This window comes from Gorilla gorilla, chromosome 6, assembly GCF_029281585.2.
Source record: "Gorilla gorilla gorilla isolate KB3781 chromosome 6, NHGRI_mGorGor1-v2.1_pri, whole genome shotgun sequence".
Classification (NCBI taxonomy): Eukaryota; Metazoa; Chordata; class Mammalia; order Primates; family Hominidae; genus Gorilla; species Gorilla gorilla.
In genome coordinates, this window is record NC_073230.2 from 85,918,405 (window position 1) to 85,936,388 (window position 17,984).

General features: G+C 57.1%; 1 protein-coding gene across 5 annotated transcripts in view; it reads left to right on the forward strand.

The window, feature by feature from the left end:
- LOC101145093 (probable E3 ubiquitin-protein ligase DTX2) overlaps positions 1-5,241 on the forward strand; it is a 162,092-nt gene extending 156,851 nt beyond the window's left edge. For all 5 annotated transcript variants that reach the window (XM_063708196.1, XM_063708201.1, XM_063708193.1 and 2 more), the window contains one exon: positions 5,155-5,241. The gene's annotated coding sequence lies outside the window, so the exon portion shown is untranslated. The remainder of the gene's footprint in view (positions 1-5,154) is intronic.
- The last annotated feature ends 12,743 nt before the right edge of the window (positions 5,242-17,984 follow it).

A 17,984-nucleotide genomic window follows, 5' to 3' on the forward strand; every position in this document is an offset into this window, starting at 1 on the left:
GTTTCTGGGTTGCAGATGGTCCATTCCACACACTCTATGCTTCTCAAGATCCCCTCTCGGGCACACGTTACTGCTCTTCCACCAGTTCTGCCCATCGGGCTGTGCCTTGCAGCCCTGCATGCCCCCACCACCTCGACGACAACACCTTCGCCTCGCTCAGCCTCTCTGTAGCTTCTGACCCCCTGACCCTCCGTATTCATTGACCTTCCTGCCTCATCTTGGTGCCTTCACATGCATCCTCCTGGTGTCTCCCCTGCCTCCTGCCACCTCTTCTCAGGGTGTTTGCGGGACCCCCTTTGTGGATCACCCCCTGAAGCTCTGGCCACCTCACAGCAGCACTGTCTCAGGACCTGTCCACCACCCCTGATTTTCTGTATTAGCTGTTCTTGCATTGCTATAGAGAAATACCTGAGGCTGTGTAATTTATCAAGAAAAGGGGTTTCTTTGGCTCATGGTTCTGCAGGCTGTACCAGAAGCGTGGCGCTGGTGTCGGTTTGGCTTCTGGGGAGGCGTTGGAGGCTTTACTCATGGTGGAAGGCGAAGTGGGAGCAGGTGTGAGACATGGCGAGGCCAGGAGGAAGAGAGAGAATGGGGGTGGGGGAGGTGCCACGCTCCTTAAACAACCAGATCCCTATCTCAGAGACAGCACCGCGCCACAAGGGACCCGCTCTGTCCCCCAAACACCTCCCACCAGGCCCCACTTCCAACACTGGGGATTAATTACTTTTTTTTTTTTTTTGAGACAGGGTCTCACTCTGTCACCCAAGCAAGAGTGCAGTGGTGTGATCACAGCTCACTGCAACCTCTGCCTCCTGGGCTCAGGTGATCCTCCCATCTCAGCCTCCCTAGTAGCTGGGACTACAACTACACCACCACACCCAGCTAATTTTTTGTGTGGGTTTTGTTTGTTTGTTTGTTTGTTTGTTTGTTTGTGTAGAGACAGGGTTTTTCCATGTTACCCAGGCTGGTCTCGAATTCCTGGGCTCCAGGGATCCTCACTCCTCAGCCTCTCAAAGTGCTGGAATTATAGGCAAGAGCCACTGCACCTGGCTTGATTACATTTCAACATGAGATGTGGACAGGGATGAATATCCAAACTATATAATTCCACCCCTGCCCCCTCACGCAAATCTCATGTCCTTCTCACATTGCAAAATACAATCATGCCTTTCCAACAGTACCCCAAAGTCTTTTTTTTTTTTTTTTTTTTTTTTTTAGATGGAGTTTTACTCTTGTTGCCCAGGCTGGAGTACAATGGTGCCATCTCAGCTCACTGTAACCTCCGCCTCCCAGGTTCAAGCCATTATCCTGCCTCAGCCTCCCAAATAGCTGGGATTACAGGCGCCCGCCACCATGCCCGGCTAATTTTTTTTTTTTTTTTTTTTTGTATTTTTAGTAGAGACGAGTTTTCGCCATGTTGGCCAGGCTGGTCTCAAACTCCTGACCTCAGGTGATCTGCCCGCCTCGGCCTCCCAAAGTGCTGGGATTACAGGCGTGAGCCACCACACCCACCCCCAAAGTCTTAACTCATTACAGCATTTTGGTCACAACCATCGAACAAGTCTCTAAGAAGTTCCAAACTTTCCCTCATCTTACTGTCTTCTTCCAAGCCCCCCAAACGCTTCCAAGCTCTGACCGTTGGGGCCCTAGATCTCCTCAACCGGCATATCCAGCCTCAGATCCACAGGTCCAAACCCCACCACACACATGCCCTTAGCTGTTCACAAGCACCTTCGTGCTTACCAGAACCGAGCCAGCCAGCTGCCCACCCCTTCCCCCACAGGGGGCCAGGCCCGGGCCTCCCCACCTGGGTTCTGTACAGCGATGGGGTCCACAGCTCTCTCTCCAGCTCCTTCTGTGGCCTCGCCCCAGAGCCCTGTACTCCAGAGGTTGAAGAACTTGCTGAAGGTCGTGAAATTCATAAAAGGCAGGGCCAGAATGCAAGCCCGGTTCTGGACTTGACATCAAGTGGCCACCAGAGATGTCACCCCAGCTTCCCCACCTGCGTGTTCCAGCCTCCAGCAGGAAGGCAGGGTGAGGCAGCCGGTGGGGGATAGGGGACCCTCCCGTGGCCGGTGAGGCCCTGTCCTTCTCTAAGTACATCTAACTGAGGCCCCTCTCTGGGGGAAGCCCGCACAGCCAGTCTCCTGGCCTTCGCTTCCTCCCAGCGTGGAGTGACAGTTTCAAAGCACAGCTCTGGTTGCTGCTGGGATCCAGCTGGGCTCTGGGACAGTGTCCAGATCCTGTCCCCTGCATCCTCCAGTTCTCTGTCCACCCCCCTCTACCCACAGCCTTCCCTCCAGTCTCACCGTCTGCCAGCCTCTGCTGCCCTGTCTTACCCAGCCTGTTCTCTCTGCCTCACGAGCAGCCATCCCCCAATTCTGCTGCCCGTGCAACTGGCCTGTGCTCCTATCACCCCAAGCCACCTCTTCAGGGATGGCCTCCCCCAACCACTCAGCCCTGCACCCTCAGATCCCCTCAGGAGCTAACCCAGTGCCCAGAGCATCTGCAGCAGCGCCAATGGCCGGGCCTCCAGGCCAGCTTAACACATGGGCCTTTTCCAGGATAGCGGGCCACCAGCTGGGAACTGGGGCAGCCTAGGATAGAGGGTTTGCAGCCAGGGTGCTCACACCTGCACAGAATGTCACCTATACACACGGCAGGACTGTGTGCCCACCCCTGCAGTAGCAGACACAGGAACAAGTGCACGGGGACCAGGCCCACGCACCCCATCATCTCCCTGGTGCCCACGGATGGTGCTGGGAGCTGCAAGTTGCTGCCACCCCAGGGACCTGACCAAGACCACACTGGGGTGGTCACAGACTGGGGGCAGATAAAACAGGCAGTGCAAGGAATCATCTCAGCAGCTTTTTATCCACCCCTCTTGCCAGGCGCACACCTCCAGGGAAAAGGGCTCACTCTGGCCGGGCAAAAGTCACCTCTGCAAAGGTTCTCCATCTCAGCCCTGTCTCTCTGTCCCCCAGGCCCTCATCCCTGAGGTGGAATGTGGCTTCCCTGAGCCCTGTTGGAGCTTAACGCCCTCTTTTTATCCCAGGAGTCTGTCCCCATGGTCCCAGCACGGTTCTTGGATGTGCTCCTGTCTGTGGCCAAACTGAAGCATCCCCTCCCTTGGTCCAGGACCTTCACCTCTATTAATGTGACCCAAAGCCCCATTAGCTTTCTGGTGGTTTCCTCTGCCTACATCTCACAACCGCTGTCCACCTCCCATCCTAAGCATGAGTGGCCGGCTCTGCCATCCTATCCCACAGGCCAGGACCCAAGGACTCTGTACTCAGGCCAGGAGGGCATGGTATTTATCGTCTCTCTGGACCTCTCCCATTTGGGGTCTCCTTAAAGTCCCTGCAGGTGGCCCAGGGCCAGCCCCAACCCTGCCCCCGACAGTCCTCCCTCCAAGGCCGGGGGTCCTGCCTTCAGGTCCTGCCTCTTCCCTCATCCCCTCCTCACTTCCGCAGATACCACCTTCCTGCCAGGGACCCAGGGGCTCAGTGAATGTCTGAAGGAAGAAATCCATTTAGGGGCCCAGTGCGGTGGCTCACGCCTGTAATCCCAGCACATTGGGAGGTTGAGGCAGACAGATCACTTGAGGTTGAGACCAACCTGGACAACATTGCTAAACCCCGTCTCTACTAAAAATACAAAAATTAACTGGGCATGGTGGCAGGCGCCTGTAATCCCAGCACTCAGGAGGTTGAGGCAGGAAAATTGCTTGAACCTTGGAGGCGGAGGTTGCAGTGAGCCGAGATGGAGCCACTGCACTCCATCCTGGGTGGCTGAGTGAGACTCTGTCTCAATAAAATAAAATAAAATAAATCCATTCGGGGCCTGAACGAGGCGAGACTCTGGTGTGGGCAAGGGCTTAGACAGAGCTGGGGGTGGATGCCTTGGGTTTGGTCCCAGGTCGGGAAGCCTCCGTTCTTCGACTGTAAAATGTGAATCGTCTTTTCTGACTCATCTATAAGGACTTGGTGTGCAGTGGGAACCCAGGAGCATGTGGGGGTGAGGCTGGGCTGCCCCATCCTGGCCCAGGACACTGAGCCCAGCCAGGGCAGGTATGACAGCCGGTCAGCAGGCCGCGCAGTCAGGGATGAGTCCACGGAGGAGGCCGCACATACCATTTCCCTGGCACTGCCCACAGCCTGCGGCCTTTGTGCATTTCTGAGGCCACAGTGCCCCCTGGCGGCTGTGCAGCCTACCCCAAAGGACAACGTCCTGGGTCTCAGGCCTCAGTCTCCCTCTCTGCGGCCCCAACAGCTCACCCTAAACAAGGTTTATTGTCACCATGTTACATGTCACCATTTGGGACCAGAAAGGGGGATCCAGTGGCCCTGAGCCGCACAGTCAACCAGAAACAGGGCCAAACCTCACCCTCAGGGCTGCCTGGCTCCTGGGTCACTGAAGTCCTGCCTGGCAATGCATGCTTGGGTCTGGGTCCCTTCCCCGACATCTCTCACCCTCCTGCAGGTCAGGAAAGTCACAGTTTGGATGCTTTGTTATAAAGATGACGCTGGCACCTGGAGGAGGGAGAGACAGACAGGCCTGTGGGTCGGGGGACTTCTTGGGGACCACGCCGCCCCCACCACTGCAGCTGGAGCCTCTGTTGGGGGCGGGACCAAGCACCTCTGTTGTCAGCCCAGAGGTGGGACCCCTATGTGCCCCACTGCACCCCCGCGGCTTTCTCTGCCTCTCCTACCCCCAGGCTTCCCACTGGACATTATCCCAGAACATCAGCTAGGAAGCAACTTAAGCCTCCTTGCCCCTGCCTGACAAGCAAAGTGAGGCCCAGAGAGGGAAAGGGGCTGGTCAGGGCCCCCCAAACAGCCGTGGGCAGAGCCACATTGCACCGGTTTCTCCTAATCCCTGACCTGAGCTCCTTCTCCTACCCAGGGGATTTCATCAATCCAGAGAGTGCTTGGGGCCAGGAGTGCCTCTGACAGTCAGGGAGGGCTTCCTGGAGGAGGCCCTAGGTCTAATGGGGTCTTCTAGGCAGTGGTGAGTTGGGAGGGAATAGCCAGCACTCTCACAGCATCCAGGCAGCCCTGCTTCCAGACCGTGGGTTGGAGAGGCAGAACCAGGGGAGGGCACCAAGGGTCCCACCAGGCTCCCTCTGACGGCCATGTCTTCCTTTGGCCACAGGACGCTGTGCGGAGCTGCAAGTCCGTATCACTGAGGCTGTGGCCACAGCCACTGAGCAGAGAGAGCTGATCGCCCGCCTGGAGCAGGACCTGAGCATCATTCAGTCCATCCAGCGGCCCGATGCCGAGGTGAGCCCACCCCCCTGCCCCATGCCCATCTCGCTACCTGCCCAACTGACTTAGCCTCTGCAAACACTGACTTCCCAGATTAGCCTGTGTATCAGGCAGCTGGTGACAACCCAGAAGGGCTGTCACCTAAAACCATTGGGTTCTCCCTGCTTACTCCATGAATACCACCCTGCCTCCGATTTGGGGTGACAGGCCATAGGGCAGAGGCCACAGGGCTTCCTAGCGGTAGCACAGAGGCCCCTCTTTCCAGGCACTGCCCTGAGAGCAGAGGCAGAGGCAAGGCCAGGACCATGCACCCATCTCCCAGCTAAAGGACCTGGAGCCCAGAGATCACAGCAGGCTGGGACATAAACAGCCCAGGGAGGGCATCTCCTCGCCCCCCTCCCATTCTATAGAGTCCACAGTGGGACTCCGGGAGAGAAGTCTGGGCTGTCCCAGGTCACGTGGCAGGCTGGTTGCAGGGCCAGGGAGGCCCAGGTGTCTGATGCATGTCAAAGCTGAGTGGCTGCGAGAAGAGCTGCACTGCTGCTGAACTCTGGCCTCAGGAGTGACTCAGGGCCCAGCCGTCTCTTCTTTGGTAGCTCATGCCACGTGTCCAGGTCCGGGCCCTCCTGCAGCCAGCCTGCACCCCGGATGGCCCCACCCACTCCTTGCCACACCCACCCTGCCATTTGCCTTGGCCATGCTGAAAGGGAATATTCCGTGCCCATTGTGCGGAGGCACCTCCTCATCGCTTCCTGTCACCTGCAGGGTGCCACTGAGCACCGCCTGGAGAAGATCCCAGAGCCCATCAAAGAGGCCACTGCCCTATTCTACGGTAAGGAGAGGCCTGACCCATGGGAGGAGGGAGGAGGAGGGAAGAGGAGACAGGTGATACCGCCTGAGAACACAGATCCCCAAAGAGTAGTCCCTTCCTCTAAGAAGGTCAGGCCCCCACGCCTGCAATGCAGCAGCAACCTTCAAAGGGTCGGGTAAGGCTAGGTGTGGTGGCGCACACCTATAGTCCCAGCTACTTTGGAGGCCGAGGTGGGAGGATCGCCTGAGCCCAGGAATTGGAGGCTGCAGTGAGCTATGATGGTGCCACTGCACTCCAGCCTGGGTGACAGACTGAGACCCTGTCTCAAAAACAAAAAGGTGAATGAGCCCTCAGCCTGCCTTTCTGGATCTTAGACTGACACCCCCCACCTTGGGGCCCTGACCCTTCAGCCCTGCCGGTGGCCTGTGAAAGGCTGCTGAGTGGTGGTCAACCAGGCCTCACTGCCAAAGTGCAGCCGGAGGTCCATGCAGTGGGGGGAAGGCAGCCTCCTTGGGTATTGAGGACAGAACCTGAGGCTGCTGGACTGGGATACTGGGGGTGTGCCCATGCCTCCCCAGTTCCCCTCCTGCCCCTTTGCTTCCCCAGGGGATATAGGCCTAGTCTGACAGCTGCAAGGGTCTCAGATTCAAGGACAGAGTGACTGGGAGGGGAATTCTGGGCCTGGCCCTCTGACAGTGCAGACGGGGGTGCTGGGCCCTTCCCCAGAGTGCGTATTGTCAGGTCAGCCCCTGCCATCCATTTTCACGCTCCCCGGTTCCCCTGGCTGTCCCCTCCCCTTCCCCGACCTGCCCAGCACCAGGGAGTCAGACACCATGTGGCTTCTACCCCATGGCATTTGGCAGAAATCCCCCAGGGCTGGGGGACCCACCCCAAAGGGCCGCCTGCTGGGTTCCACCTCCTGCCACCCCCCAAGCCACCCTCCTCTACCTGCTAGGACCTGCAGCACCAGCCAGTGGTGCCCTCCCAGAGGGCCAGGTGGATTCACTGCTTTCCATCATCTCCAGCCAGAGGGAGCGCTTCCGTGCCCGGAACCAGGAGCTTGAGGCCGTGAGTCACATCCTTCTCTCCTTGATGCTCCTTGGGCCCAAGGACACAGTGGGGGAACACACAGGCTTTCAGGAGAGAGATGCGGCACAGACCGTAAACCTCAGGGGGAAGAGATTTGTTCTGTGCAGTCAGGGAGGGCTTCCTGGAGGAGGTCATGCCACACTGGGCTTTGAAAGAAGACTCAGATGCTCACAGTAGAGGAGACACGGGGGCCAGTGAGCCAGAAGGGAGCATAGATCATTCCAGGTGAAACAAGTCGCCAGGCAAGTGCCCTCTTGCCAGGCTGGGGGGCGTGGCCTTCAATCTGCAGGGAGGGGCACCAAGGAAGGATTTAAGCCAGGCAGTGGCACTGCAAGAATGCAGGGTGAGCCAGGTGCGGTGGCTCACACCTGTAATCCCAACACTTTGGGAGGCTGAGGCAAGCGGATCACTTGAGGTTGGGAGTTTGAGACCAGCCTGGCCAACATGGTGAAACCCCGTCTCTACTAAAAATAGAAAACTTAGCCAGGCATGGTGGCGGGCACCTGTAGTCCCAGCTACTTGGGAGGCTGAGGCAGGAGGATCGCTTGAACCTGGGAGGTAGAGGTTGCAGTGAGCTGATGAGATCGTGCCACTGCACTCCAGCCTGTGTGACAGAGCAAGACTCCATCTCAAAAAAAAAAAAAAAAAATCCTTTTTAAGGCTGAATAATATTTTATTGTGCATATAGACCACATTTTGTTTATCCATTCACCTATTCATTTACATTGCTTCCACCTTTTGGCTGTGGCGAATAATTCTGCTGTGAACATGGGTGTATAAATATCTCTCCAAGTCTCTGCCTTCAATTCTTTTGGGTATCTACCCAGAAGTGGAATTACTAGATCCTATGGTAATTCTATGTTTAACGTTTTTAGAGGAAGTGTCATACTGCCATATACTTTTTTGTACTGCTCAAGTTTTGGTTGTGTTTGTTTTTTGAGACGGAGTCTCGCTCTCTTTCCCAGGCTGGAGTGCAGTGGCACAATCCTGGCTCACTGCAACCTCTACCTCCCGGGTTCAAGCGATTCTTCTGCCTCAGCCTCCCGGATAGCTGAGATTACAGGCGTCTGCCATCACACCCAGCTAATTTTTGTATTTTTAGTAGAGACAGGGTTTCTCCATGTTGGCCAGGCTGGTCTCGAACTCCTGACCTCAGGTGATCTGCCCACCTCAGCCTCCTAAAGTGCTGGGATTACAGGCATGAGCCACCGCGCTGGCCACTGCTTGAATTTTGAATAGTGTGAAAGAAACACTTATTCAAGCATTTGAATAAATTGAAAACTGAGATTGCATTTCACGTTGCCTTTAGATTGGCAAATATTAAAACCACAGTGTGTGATTCCATAAATACAAACATCCGGTATAGGCAAATCCATAGAGACAAAAAAGAGACTGCCAGTTACCAGGCAGTAGGGGAGGAGGGAATGGGGAGTGACTGCTGGCAGGTTTGGGGTTTCTTATTGGGGTGATTTTAAATGTTCTGGAATTAGGTAGTGGGGATGGTTGCATAACATTGTGAATACAAATGACCGAACTGTACACTTTGAAATGCTGATGTTTATGTTATGGGTATTATATCTCAATAATAGTTTTTAAAAGGCTAATACCAATGACAAAAAAAAGTATGAAGAAATCTGACCAGGCATCGTGGCTCATGCCTGTAATCCCAGCACATTGGGAGGCCGAAGTGGGAGGATTGCTTGAGCCCAGGAGTTTGAGACCAGCCTGGGCAACGCAGTGAGACCCCGACTCTGCAAAAATAAAAAAGTAGCTGGGCATGGTGGTGTGAGCCTATAGTCCCAGCTACCTGGGAGGCTGAGATGGGAGGATGGCTTGAGTCGGGAGGCTGAGGCTGCAGTGAGCTCTGGTCATGCCACTTTATTCTAGCCTGGGTGATAGAGCAAGACCCTGTCTCTAAAATATATAGACAGGGGCCAGGCACAGCAGCTCACGCCTATAATCCCAACACTTTGGGAGGCAGAGATGGGCGGATCACCTGAGATCAGGAGTTCGAGACCAGCCTGAACAAAATGGTAAAACCCTGTCTTTACTAAATATAAAAAAACTAGCCAGGCATGGTGGCACATGCCTGTAATCCCAGCTACTTGGGAGGCTGAGACAAGAGAATCTCTTGAACCCGGGAGGCAGAGGTTGCAGTGAGCCGAGATTGATTGCGTCGTTGCGCTCCAGCCTGGGCAACAAGAGCGAAACTCCATATCAAAAAAATAATAAAAATAAAAATAAAAAATAAAATAAAATATATAGACAGGGTCTTGCTCTGTCATATATTAAGGTTGATGCAAATGTAATCATGGTGTTTGCCATTACTTTTAAGGGCAAAAACCACGATTACATTTGCACCAACGTAATACATATGAAGAAACCTGACCCAAGATCCCTGACTTCTGCCTGTGGTGGGGCCACAGTGGGGGAAGGGGCAGCTTTACAGAGTCAGGCAGGTCAAGGAGAAGGCTGTGGGCACAGAAGGGGCTCCAGGTAGACGGAGCAGCACCTGTGCCAGCACGGAGGCCTCTCCCCCACCCCTTTCCTTGCCCCTCCCCCCACAGGAGAACCGCCTGGCCCGGCACACCCTCCAGGCCCTGCAGAGTGAGCTGGACAGCCTGCGCGCCGACAACATCAAGCTATTTGAGAAGATCAAGTTCCTGCAGAGCTACCCTGGCCGGGTGAGGGCCCTCCCCTGGCCTCAGCTCCAGGTGGACCAGGCAGGGAGAGAGGCCGATCAGGGCTCTGGAGATGGGAGGGTCGGGGACCAAGACCTGCTGGGCAGCACTGGGCCCCAGAGGCCCCCTGAGGCCTTCCGACATCTCCCCATCCACCCACCTGCCTGCTAGCTGCCCGCCCTAAGCCGGGAGAAGCTCACAGAGTGGAGCCCCTGTCCAGATTCATTCATAAAAACTGGCCAGAAGGACCAGGCACGGTGGCTCATGCCTGTCATCCCACCGCTGTGGGAGGCCGAGGCAGGAGAATTGCCTGAGCTCAGAAGTTCGAGACCAGCCTGGCCAACATGGTGAAACCCCGTCTCTACTAAAAATACAAAAAAAGTATCCGGGCATGGTGGTGCACACCTGTAGTCCCAGCTACTCAGGAGGCTGAGGCAGGAGAATCGCTGGAACCCAGGAGGCAGAGGTTTCAGTGAGCCAAGATCACACCACTGCACTCCAGCCCGGGCAACAAGAGTGAAACTCTGTCTCAAAAATAAATTAAATTAAATTAAAATAAAATAAAATAAAATAAATAAAATAAAAAATAAAATAAAAAATATAAAATAAATAAAATAAAATAAAAAATAAAATAGTAAAGTAAAATAAAATAATAATAAATAAAATAAAATAAAATAAAATAAAATAGAAAAGAAAATACTAGCCAGAAGGGCCAGGCACAGTGGCTCATGCCTGTAATCCCAGCACCGTGAGAGGCCGAAGCGGGTGGAGTTTGAGACCAGCCTGGCCGACATAGTGAAACCCCATCTCTCCTGAAAATACAAAAATTAGCCAGGCATCGTGGCACGTGCCTGTAGTCCCAGCTACTCAGGAGGCTGAGGTGGGAGGATCACTTGAGCCCAGGAGGTACAGGCTGCAGTGAGCTGAGATCCAGCCACTACACTCCAGCCCAGGTGACAGAGCAAGACCCTGCCTCCAAAAAATAAAAATAAATAGGCTGGGCATGATGGCTCAGGCCTGTAATCCCAGCGGTTTGGGAGGCTGAGGCGGGCGGATCATTTGAGGTCAGGAGTTCCAGACCAGCCTGGCCAACATAGTGAAACCCCGTCTCTACTAAAAACATAAAAATTAGCTGGGCGTGGTGTCATGCACCTGTAATCTCAGCTACTCAGGCGGCTAAGGCAGGAGAATCGCTTGAACCTGAGAGGTGGAGGTTGCAGTGAGCCGAGGTCACACCATTGCACTCCAGCCTGGGCGACAGAGCGAAACTCTGTCTCAAATAAATAAATAAGCAATAATAAAAAATGTAAACAGAATTTGGTCCACACTCCAAAAAGCAACCAAGAGAGTGGATCAGAAACTCACTTGCCGAGTTTTTCTGGGCTAGGGAGGCCTGTGCGTGGCTTCTCTCAGCCCCCAGGCCTCCCAGGGACCACTCCGTGCCAGGAAACCCTTTCTATGAGTGAGAGAAGAGCGTGGGGCATAGTGGGGCAGGGATTCACCTCTCCCTTTTCCTTTGGGGCCCAGCAGCCCCCAGCCCTGTCCGCACCCATCAGAGCCTCTCCTTGTCCACCAGAGGGCACTCAGACTCTGCAAACCAGCCTGGCTCTGGGTGGCCAGCTGGGGGGCGTCTCCTCTCCCAGCTGCCTGCCTGCCCGCATGACCACCCCACACTCCCAGCAAACCCACCTTCCTGCAGCTGCGCCCGGCCCTGCCTGGGCCTCAGTTCCCCATCTGTGCCCGGAGGCACTGTGGCCCTGACCCCATGGGTAACTCCATGCCCCTGTGGCAGGAGGCACCAGCCACATTCACGTCACCCCAGCACCCTCTCCTCCCGCCTCTGGGATCTAGGGCTCCCTCCCCCACTTCCCTTTTTTGCAGATGAGGAAACTGAGGCTCCCCTGGGCTCCTGCCCTTCCCGCTGGGCCCCAAGGCACTGACTGGTTCTCTTCCCCTCCCTGTCTGTGCAGGGCAGCGGCAGTGATGACACGGAGCTGCGGTACTCGTCCCAGTACGAGGAGCGCCTGGACCCCTTCTCCTCCTTCAGCAAGCGGGTTCGTGAGCCCAGCCTGGGCAGGGGAGGGGAGGGGCATCAGCCCAGGGAAGCCCAGGGGTCCCCCCATCACCTGGCCCCCATCCCTGAGCACTCGGCCTTCCCTGGCTCCCCTCCACCTGCCCTCGTCTGGGTGCTCTCAGCCAGCCTTGCCACGCCAGCCCTGCACACCCTGGCCCCTCAGGCCAGGAGCCCCCCCAAGACAGCCTCCCCACCACTTCAGTGCAATGTAGGCCCAGGGCCCATTCAGGAACACCTGCCGATGGCTACCTGAGGGTGTGTGGCAGTGACCGGGTTAACCTGGAGTGCATTTGCGGGACAGGCAGACAAGGAAAAACCAGTTACAGCTCCCAGAGTCGGGCGATCCATTGTGGGGACCCCACCCCACAACTCCCCTCCCCCACCCAGACTGCAGAAGCTCTGCCCATGGAGAACTTTCCCACGGGCAGAATGGATGGCTGCAGAGGCGGGGAGGGGCTCTCACAGATGTCAGGGGAGTCCAGAATGTCACACTGAGTAGACTGTGCACCCAGGGAAGCCCCTGGCAGCCCCCTGGGGGTCTGCAAGAACAGCGGGCAGGGTGTCCTGTGGCTGGCCAGGCCCTGCTCTCTGCCACAAGCCAGGGCCTGTGAGGTACTTTGGGGTCCTTTCCTGATTGTCCCTCCCTGTGCAGGAGCGGCAGAGGAAGTACCTGAGCCTGAGTCCCTGGGACAAGGCCACCCTCAGCATGGTGAGTCCCTGCCCCTACCCACCCCCTCCCTGGACAGGCCTGAGCCTCTGTCTCCAGGCACCTCTTCACCTGCCCTGCAGCCCAGGCTGGAGGAGCCGCCTGCCCTGCCAAGAGTGGCTGTGTGATCTGGGACAGGGTCTCTCCCCTTCCCGGGCAGATCCTCTGAGAGCATGGTTCACAGCATGGTTCTGAACTGGGCTGTAGAGGGGGCATTCCTCAGAATTCCTGCAGCCTAGAGTCAGGCGTGGTGGCTCACACCTGTCATCCCAGCACTTTGGGAGGTGGGAGGATTGCTTGAGCCCAGGAGTTCAAGACCAGCCTGGGCAACACAGTAAGATCCTGTCTGTACAAAAAATAAAATTAGCCAGGCGCAGTGGTGTGCACCTGTAGTCCCAGCTACTCAGGAGGCTGACAGAGGAGGATCACTTGAGCCTAGGAAGTCAAGGCTACAGTGAGCTGTGACCACTACATTCCAGCCTGGGCAACCTTGTCTCAACAAAATGTTTTTAAAGAATTCCAGTGGCCGGGCACAGCAGCTCACGCCTGTAATCTCAGCACTTTGGGAGGCCAAGTTGGGCGGATCACCTGAGGTCTGGAGTTCGAGAACAGCCTGGCCAACATGGTGAAACCCCATCTCTAGTAAAAATACAAAAATTAGCTGGGCGTGGTGGTGCACGCCTGTAATCCCAGCTACTCAGGAGGCTGAGGCAGGAGAATCACTTGAACCTAGGAGGTGGAGGTTGCAGTGAGCCAAGATCACACCACTGCACTCCAGCCTGGGCGACAGAGGGAGACTCCGTCTCAAAAAAAAAAAGAATTCCAGCAGCCCATGTCCCTGGCCCATAATGATGGAATAGGGGCCCCAGCTTCCTGTCCCTTCCCTCCCCTTGCCACCCTAGGGCCCTTTCTGTGAAGCCCAGGCAGCCCTGCAGGGGTGGGTGAGGCCGGCCCCATCCCCACTCACCCCCTCCTTGCTCCAAGGGGCGTCTGGTTCTCTCCAACAAGATGGCGCGCACCATCGGCTTCTTCTACACACTGTTCCTGCACTGCCTGGTCTTCCTGGTGAGTGTGCACACGGGCGGGCCAGAGGCACATTCACCACCCCCAGCCCTGACCTCCAGGGCAGCAGGAGCCTGTTACGGTGGCCTGGCCCCTGGGCCTACCCCAAGCTGCATCTCTAGCTTGCCGCCACGCCTCTCCCCTTCGAGAGCCTTGGCCCACCCCAGGGACAAGAAGGACCCACCCCATTGGGACCTCTGGCCAGGGCACCAGCCGGGCCGCTCCGTGAAAGAGGCCTGGCTGATCACATCTGGGACTGGTCCCGGACGGGCTTCATAGGAAGAAGGGATGGAGTGGGAAGGGAGCAGGTCTAATGAACTCCACCAAGGGACAGTCACGAAGACTGCACAGAGAAGGGGCGTCTTGAACTAACCTCCCCAGCTGTGGAGGTGGTGTTCTTGTTAGCGGATAAGGGCCTCCATGTCTGCCAAGTTGGGGGAGAAGAGGGGTGGAAGGCTGTGTCTCTGGAAGGATCCAGCCTTGGGGACTCCTGTCCCCAGCACAGTCAAGATGGCCCCTACAGAGCTAACCTGGGCTCAAGTTCTGACCCCAGGGTCCAGCGGCTCCTGGCCCTTCCAAGGGTTGGCCCACAGTATTAGAGGAGGTGCCTCCGTGTCTGGGCCCATCTGATCATCTGCAGAAACAGTGGGTGCAGGAACATGTCTAAGGCCCACCCGCCCCGGAGTCTGGGGCTCGAGAACCTTTATGTTCCAGGCCAGGCCCAGGGACCATGGGTGGGCTGCAGGGGTGGCCTTGAGGCGAATGGGCAGCTCACCGTGTCTCCACCTGGCCAGGTGCTCTACAAGCTGGCATGGAGCGAGAGCATGGAGAGGGACTGTGCCACCTTCTGCGCCAAGAAGTGAGGACCCCACTTGGGCCCCCCCTCAGCCCCACAGCGAGCTCCCAGCACCCCCGCAACACCCCCGAGTTCCTGCCTCATGTCCCCCACTCCTTAGCCCTCCATCACAGCCCCCCATTCTGGCCCTCCCCCACCCCTACTCCCGATATCCACTACCCCCTAGCCCCACCCCATCACATGGTACACACCCCCCTTCCCCAACACACACACTCGGCCTCAGCAAAGCTTCCCGTGTCCCCTAGGTTCGCCGACCACCTGCACAAGTTCCACGAGAATGACAACGGGGCTGCGGCTGGTGACTTGTGGCAGTGATACCCCAGGGCCTCCCCCGTGACAGTGATGGCTGCGCCTCCACCCCGACTGCTCAGTGCATCTAATCACTTAGACTCCCCTGAAGAATCCCCCATGGAAACTGCCCTTATCCGCTGTCCAGCAGCTGCCAGAGGCCCCAGGTCACCTCGGGTCCCCTTGAAAGAATGTCTCGGTCACATCAGGCCCGCTAGGTCCAGAGAGCAAGCCCCCAATGCCCGGCCAGGCTAAGCCGCAGAGACCCTCTCAGCCCCCACCTCAGGCTAGGGCTCTGCCCGCAGCCTGACCTCTAGCCCTGGTGGCAGAGGTCCCTCAGCTGCGAGGCTGATTGGGTGACCACCGATTCCAGCTGCGGTTAATCCAGCTTGGGCCTGTCTGCACTGCGATCCTCTTGGGCTCTCCTAGGATCCCCCCATGCCCCGTAAGAGGTGGAAGATGCTTCCCTCCAGGACAGCAGGCTTTGAGTCCAGCACCCCCAGCCTGCCTTTGCCACCGGCCCCACCCTGCAGAGTATATGAGGCTTGACAGAGTCTGCCCCCTCCCCCACTGCACCCCAAGAGAGAGAGCCCCAGCCAGCGGAACAGTTTCTATTACCCCCTCCCTGCCCCCAGACCCATGTGATTTCTGCTTTCTTCTTTAGCAAGATATTCTGGTTTCTAGATAAGGAAGAGTCTCTAATGAGCCCCTGAGCCCCAGTCTCTTCAGACTCATGGATTGGTCTGAGGGATCTGAATGTCTCCTAGCCAGTCAGAACTGGCTGTGGACCACCCTAGCACGGCCACCTCTCAGGGCCACTGGCAGGCCTTCCTGAGTTAGATTTGTAGTTGCATATTTAGCTTTGCACATTTGAAATAAACCACGGTTGCAGCCACCCTGGTGCCCTGTGCTCTGGGACGCTGGAGGGACTGGAGGCTGGTGGGGATGCCTGCGGTGCCACCCCTGGGAGCTGGGGCTGGCCTCACAGCTGGGCACACAGAACATTCCTCCCCCTGTTCTCATCTCCAGGAATTCCATGAGTACGTTCAGAGCTCTGCTGAAACCCAGATCCAGTGTCCGAGTGCTTTTGAGAGGACAAGTAGCACCATCAAAAAGGGAAACCCATTCCTTTATTCAAAAACCACCCGGGGCCAGGCGCGGTGGCTCACACCTGTAATCCCAGCGCTTTGGGAGGCCGAGGCAGGTGGATCACTTGAGGTCAGGAGTTCGCTACCAGCCTGGCCAACATGGTGAAACCCCGTCTCTACCAAAAATACAAAAATTAGCTGGGCATGGTGGCGCATGCCTGTAATCCCAGCCACTCAGGAGGGTGAGGCAGGAGAATCGTTTGAACCCGGGAGGCGGAGGTTGCAGTGAGCTGAGATCATGCCAGTGCACTCCAGCCTGGGAAACAGAGTGAGACTCCATCTCAAAAAAAAAAAAAAAAACCTGTCGGGCTGTGGTTGGGTGTATGACGTGTCTTGGTCCACGTCAGTTCCTGGCGAATCTCTGCTTCCCTTTCTGTGCTCCCCTTTCCCATGGGCCCCCGCCTGCCAGGGGCTGCAAAGCCCATGCCCATCAATCCCCCTGAGCACCAGCCTCGCATGGGAACCCCCCTGAGCCACAGGTTCTGGGCCACCTCACCTCCAGCCCAGCCTCAGATAGAGGAGCGCATTCTCTGGGTCTGGAGTGGGTGCATTAACCCATTGTCCAGCTGTCACAAGACTGGCTGCAAACCCAGGTCCCCCACTGCAGCCCACCAGGCCAGGGTCCCCTGTGCTACCTCTGTTTCCATTTTAGTTCTGAACAGTCTAAAGTGTGTGTATCCAGGGGCATTTCTTTGGGGTCCCAGTCCCAGCACCCCTCATCTCCCCCATGAGGACTTCTTCCAAGCCCCTCAAGCCTCCTGCCCTCAGGGACCCAGGATGGACCTTTCCTCCCTGACCCTCATTCCTATCCCCAGCGAGGTGACAGCTGCTCTTGGCCAACCACGCCCCCTCCACCCCCACAGCCACTTCCACATCTCCATCAGTTCCTCCTTGTGGGTCCGAGGCGCTCTGCTGCCGGCCCCTCCTCACTTCCTCCTCCCTGGGGATGGATCCAAGCTATTGTCCTGCCCATGGCTTCCCATCTCAGGACCCTCTCTGGCCGCTATCATCCCAGCAATGGAGTTCAGCCCACTACTCTGAACCAGGTTAGTCCACCGCGGGTCAGGCTCTCCCCTCTCCCGGGAGGGTGGAGACCACAACCAGGCCATGTATGGAGCTTCCCTTTCTCCCACTCTCGGGCACCCCCTCCTCCCCCTTCCCGGCCTCATTCATAGGTGTCCTGGTTCCCAGCCAGGCGTGCAGGCCTGTTTGCAGCTCCGATCGAGGGCTGGCCCACTGCCGAAGCTTTCATTAAAGTGTCTGCTGGCCTGGTCCTGCGGAGGGAACAGAGCCAAGATGTGGGGCAGGGAAGGGGTCTGCCTGTCTTCCGTGCCCCCGTGGAGGGCAGCACCGGGGTTTTGGGCAGCAGGTGAGGGCTCTGTCCCCTCCACCTTCAACTCTGGAAGCCCCACCTTTCCATCCCTAAGAAGGGTTTGATAAAAAACCTTTGTCTGTAAATTAGAGATGGGAAATGGCTCTGGGAAAAGTCAGAGGTCAGTTTGGGCCCGGGAGGGCGACAGATGGAGGCAGCTCCGGCTGGCAAGGAGACCAGGACAGAACTGCCAGAGGTGGGGGCAGGGGACAAGGAGGGAGATGAGGGGAGAAGACACCCAGGGGTCCCCCCCTGCTATCTCCAGGAGCAAGACTACTCTCTTTTCTGAGCGGCCCTTTCCACACCTCTGCCCCCACCGAAGCCCTCCCTCCCCTCTCAGACCCCTTCCAGGCCTGCTGAGCCCCCTGCACCTCTTTCAGGAAGCCTCCCAGAGCCCCCGCGCCGTGCCCTCAGCACCAGGGGTCAGGCTACAAGTGCCCCGCAAAGCCCAGCGGGACTGTTTCCTTAGCCCCACTGGTCTCTGCCCTAACGCAGGCGAGTTCTGGAGCCAGGCAGGGGTGAGCAAGGTGCCAGGGTTGTGGCCCCTCATCGCCCCTCTATGATCTCTGACACCTCTCCGGGTGGCATCAGGCCCCCATCACAGCGAAGGCTGGGTGGTGGGGGCACTGC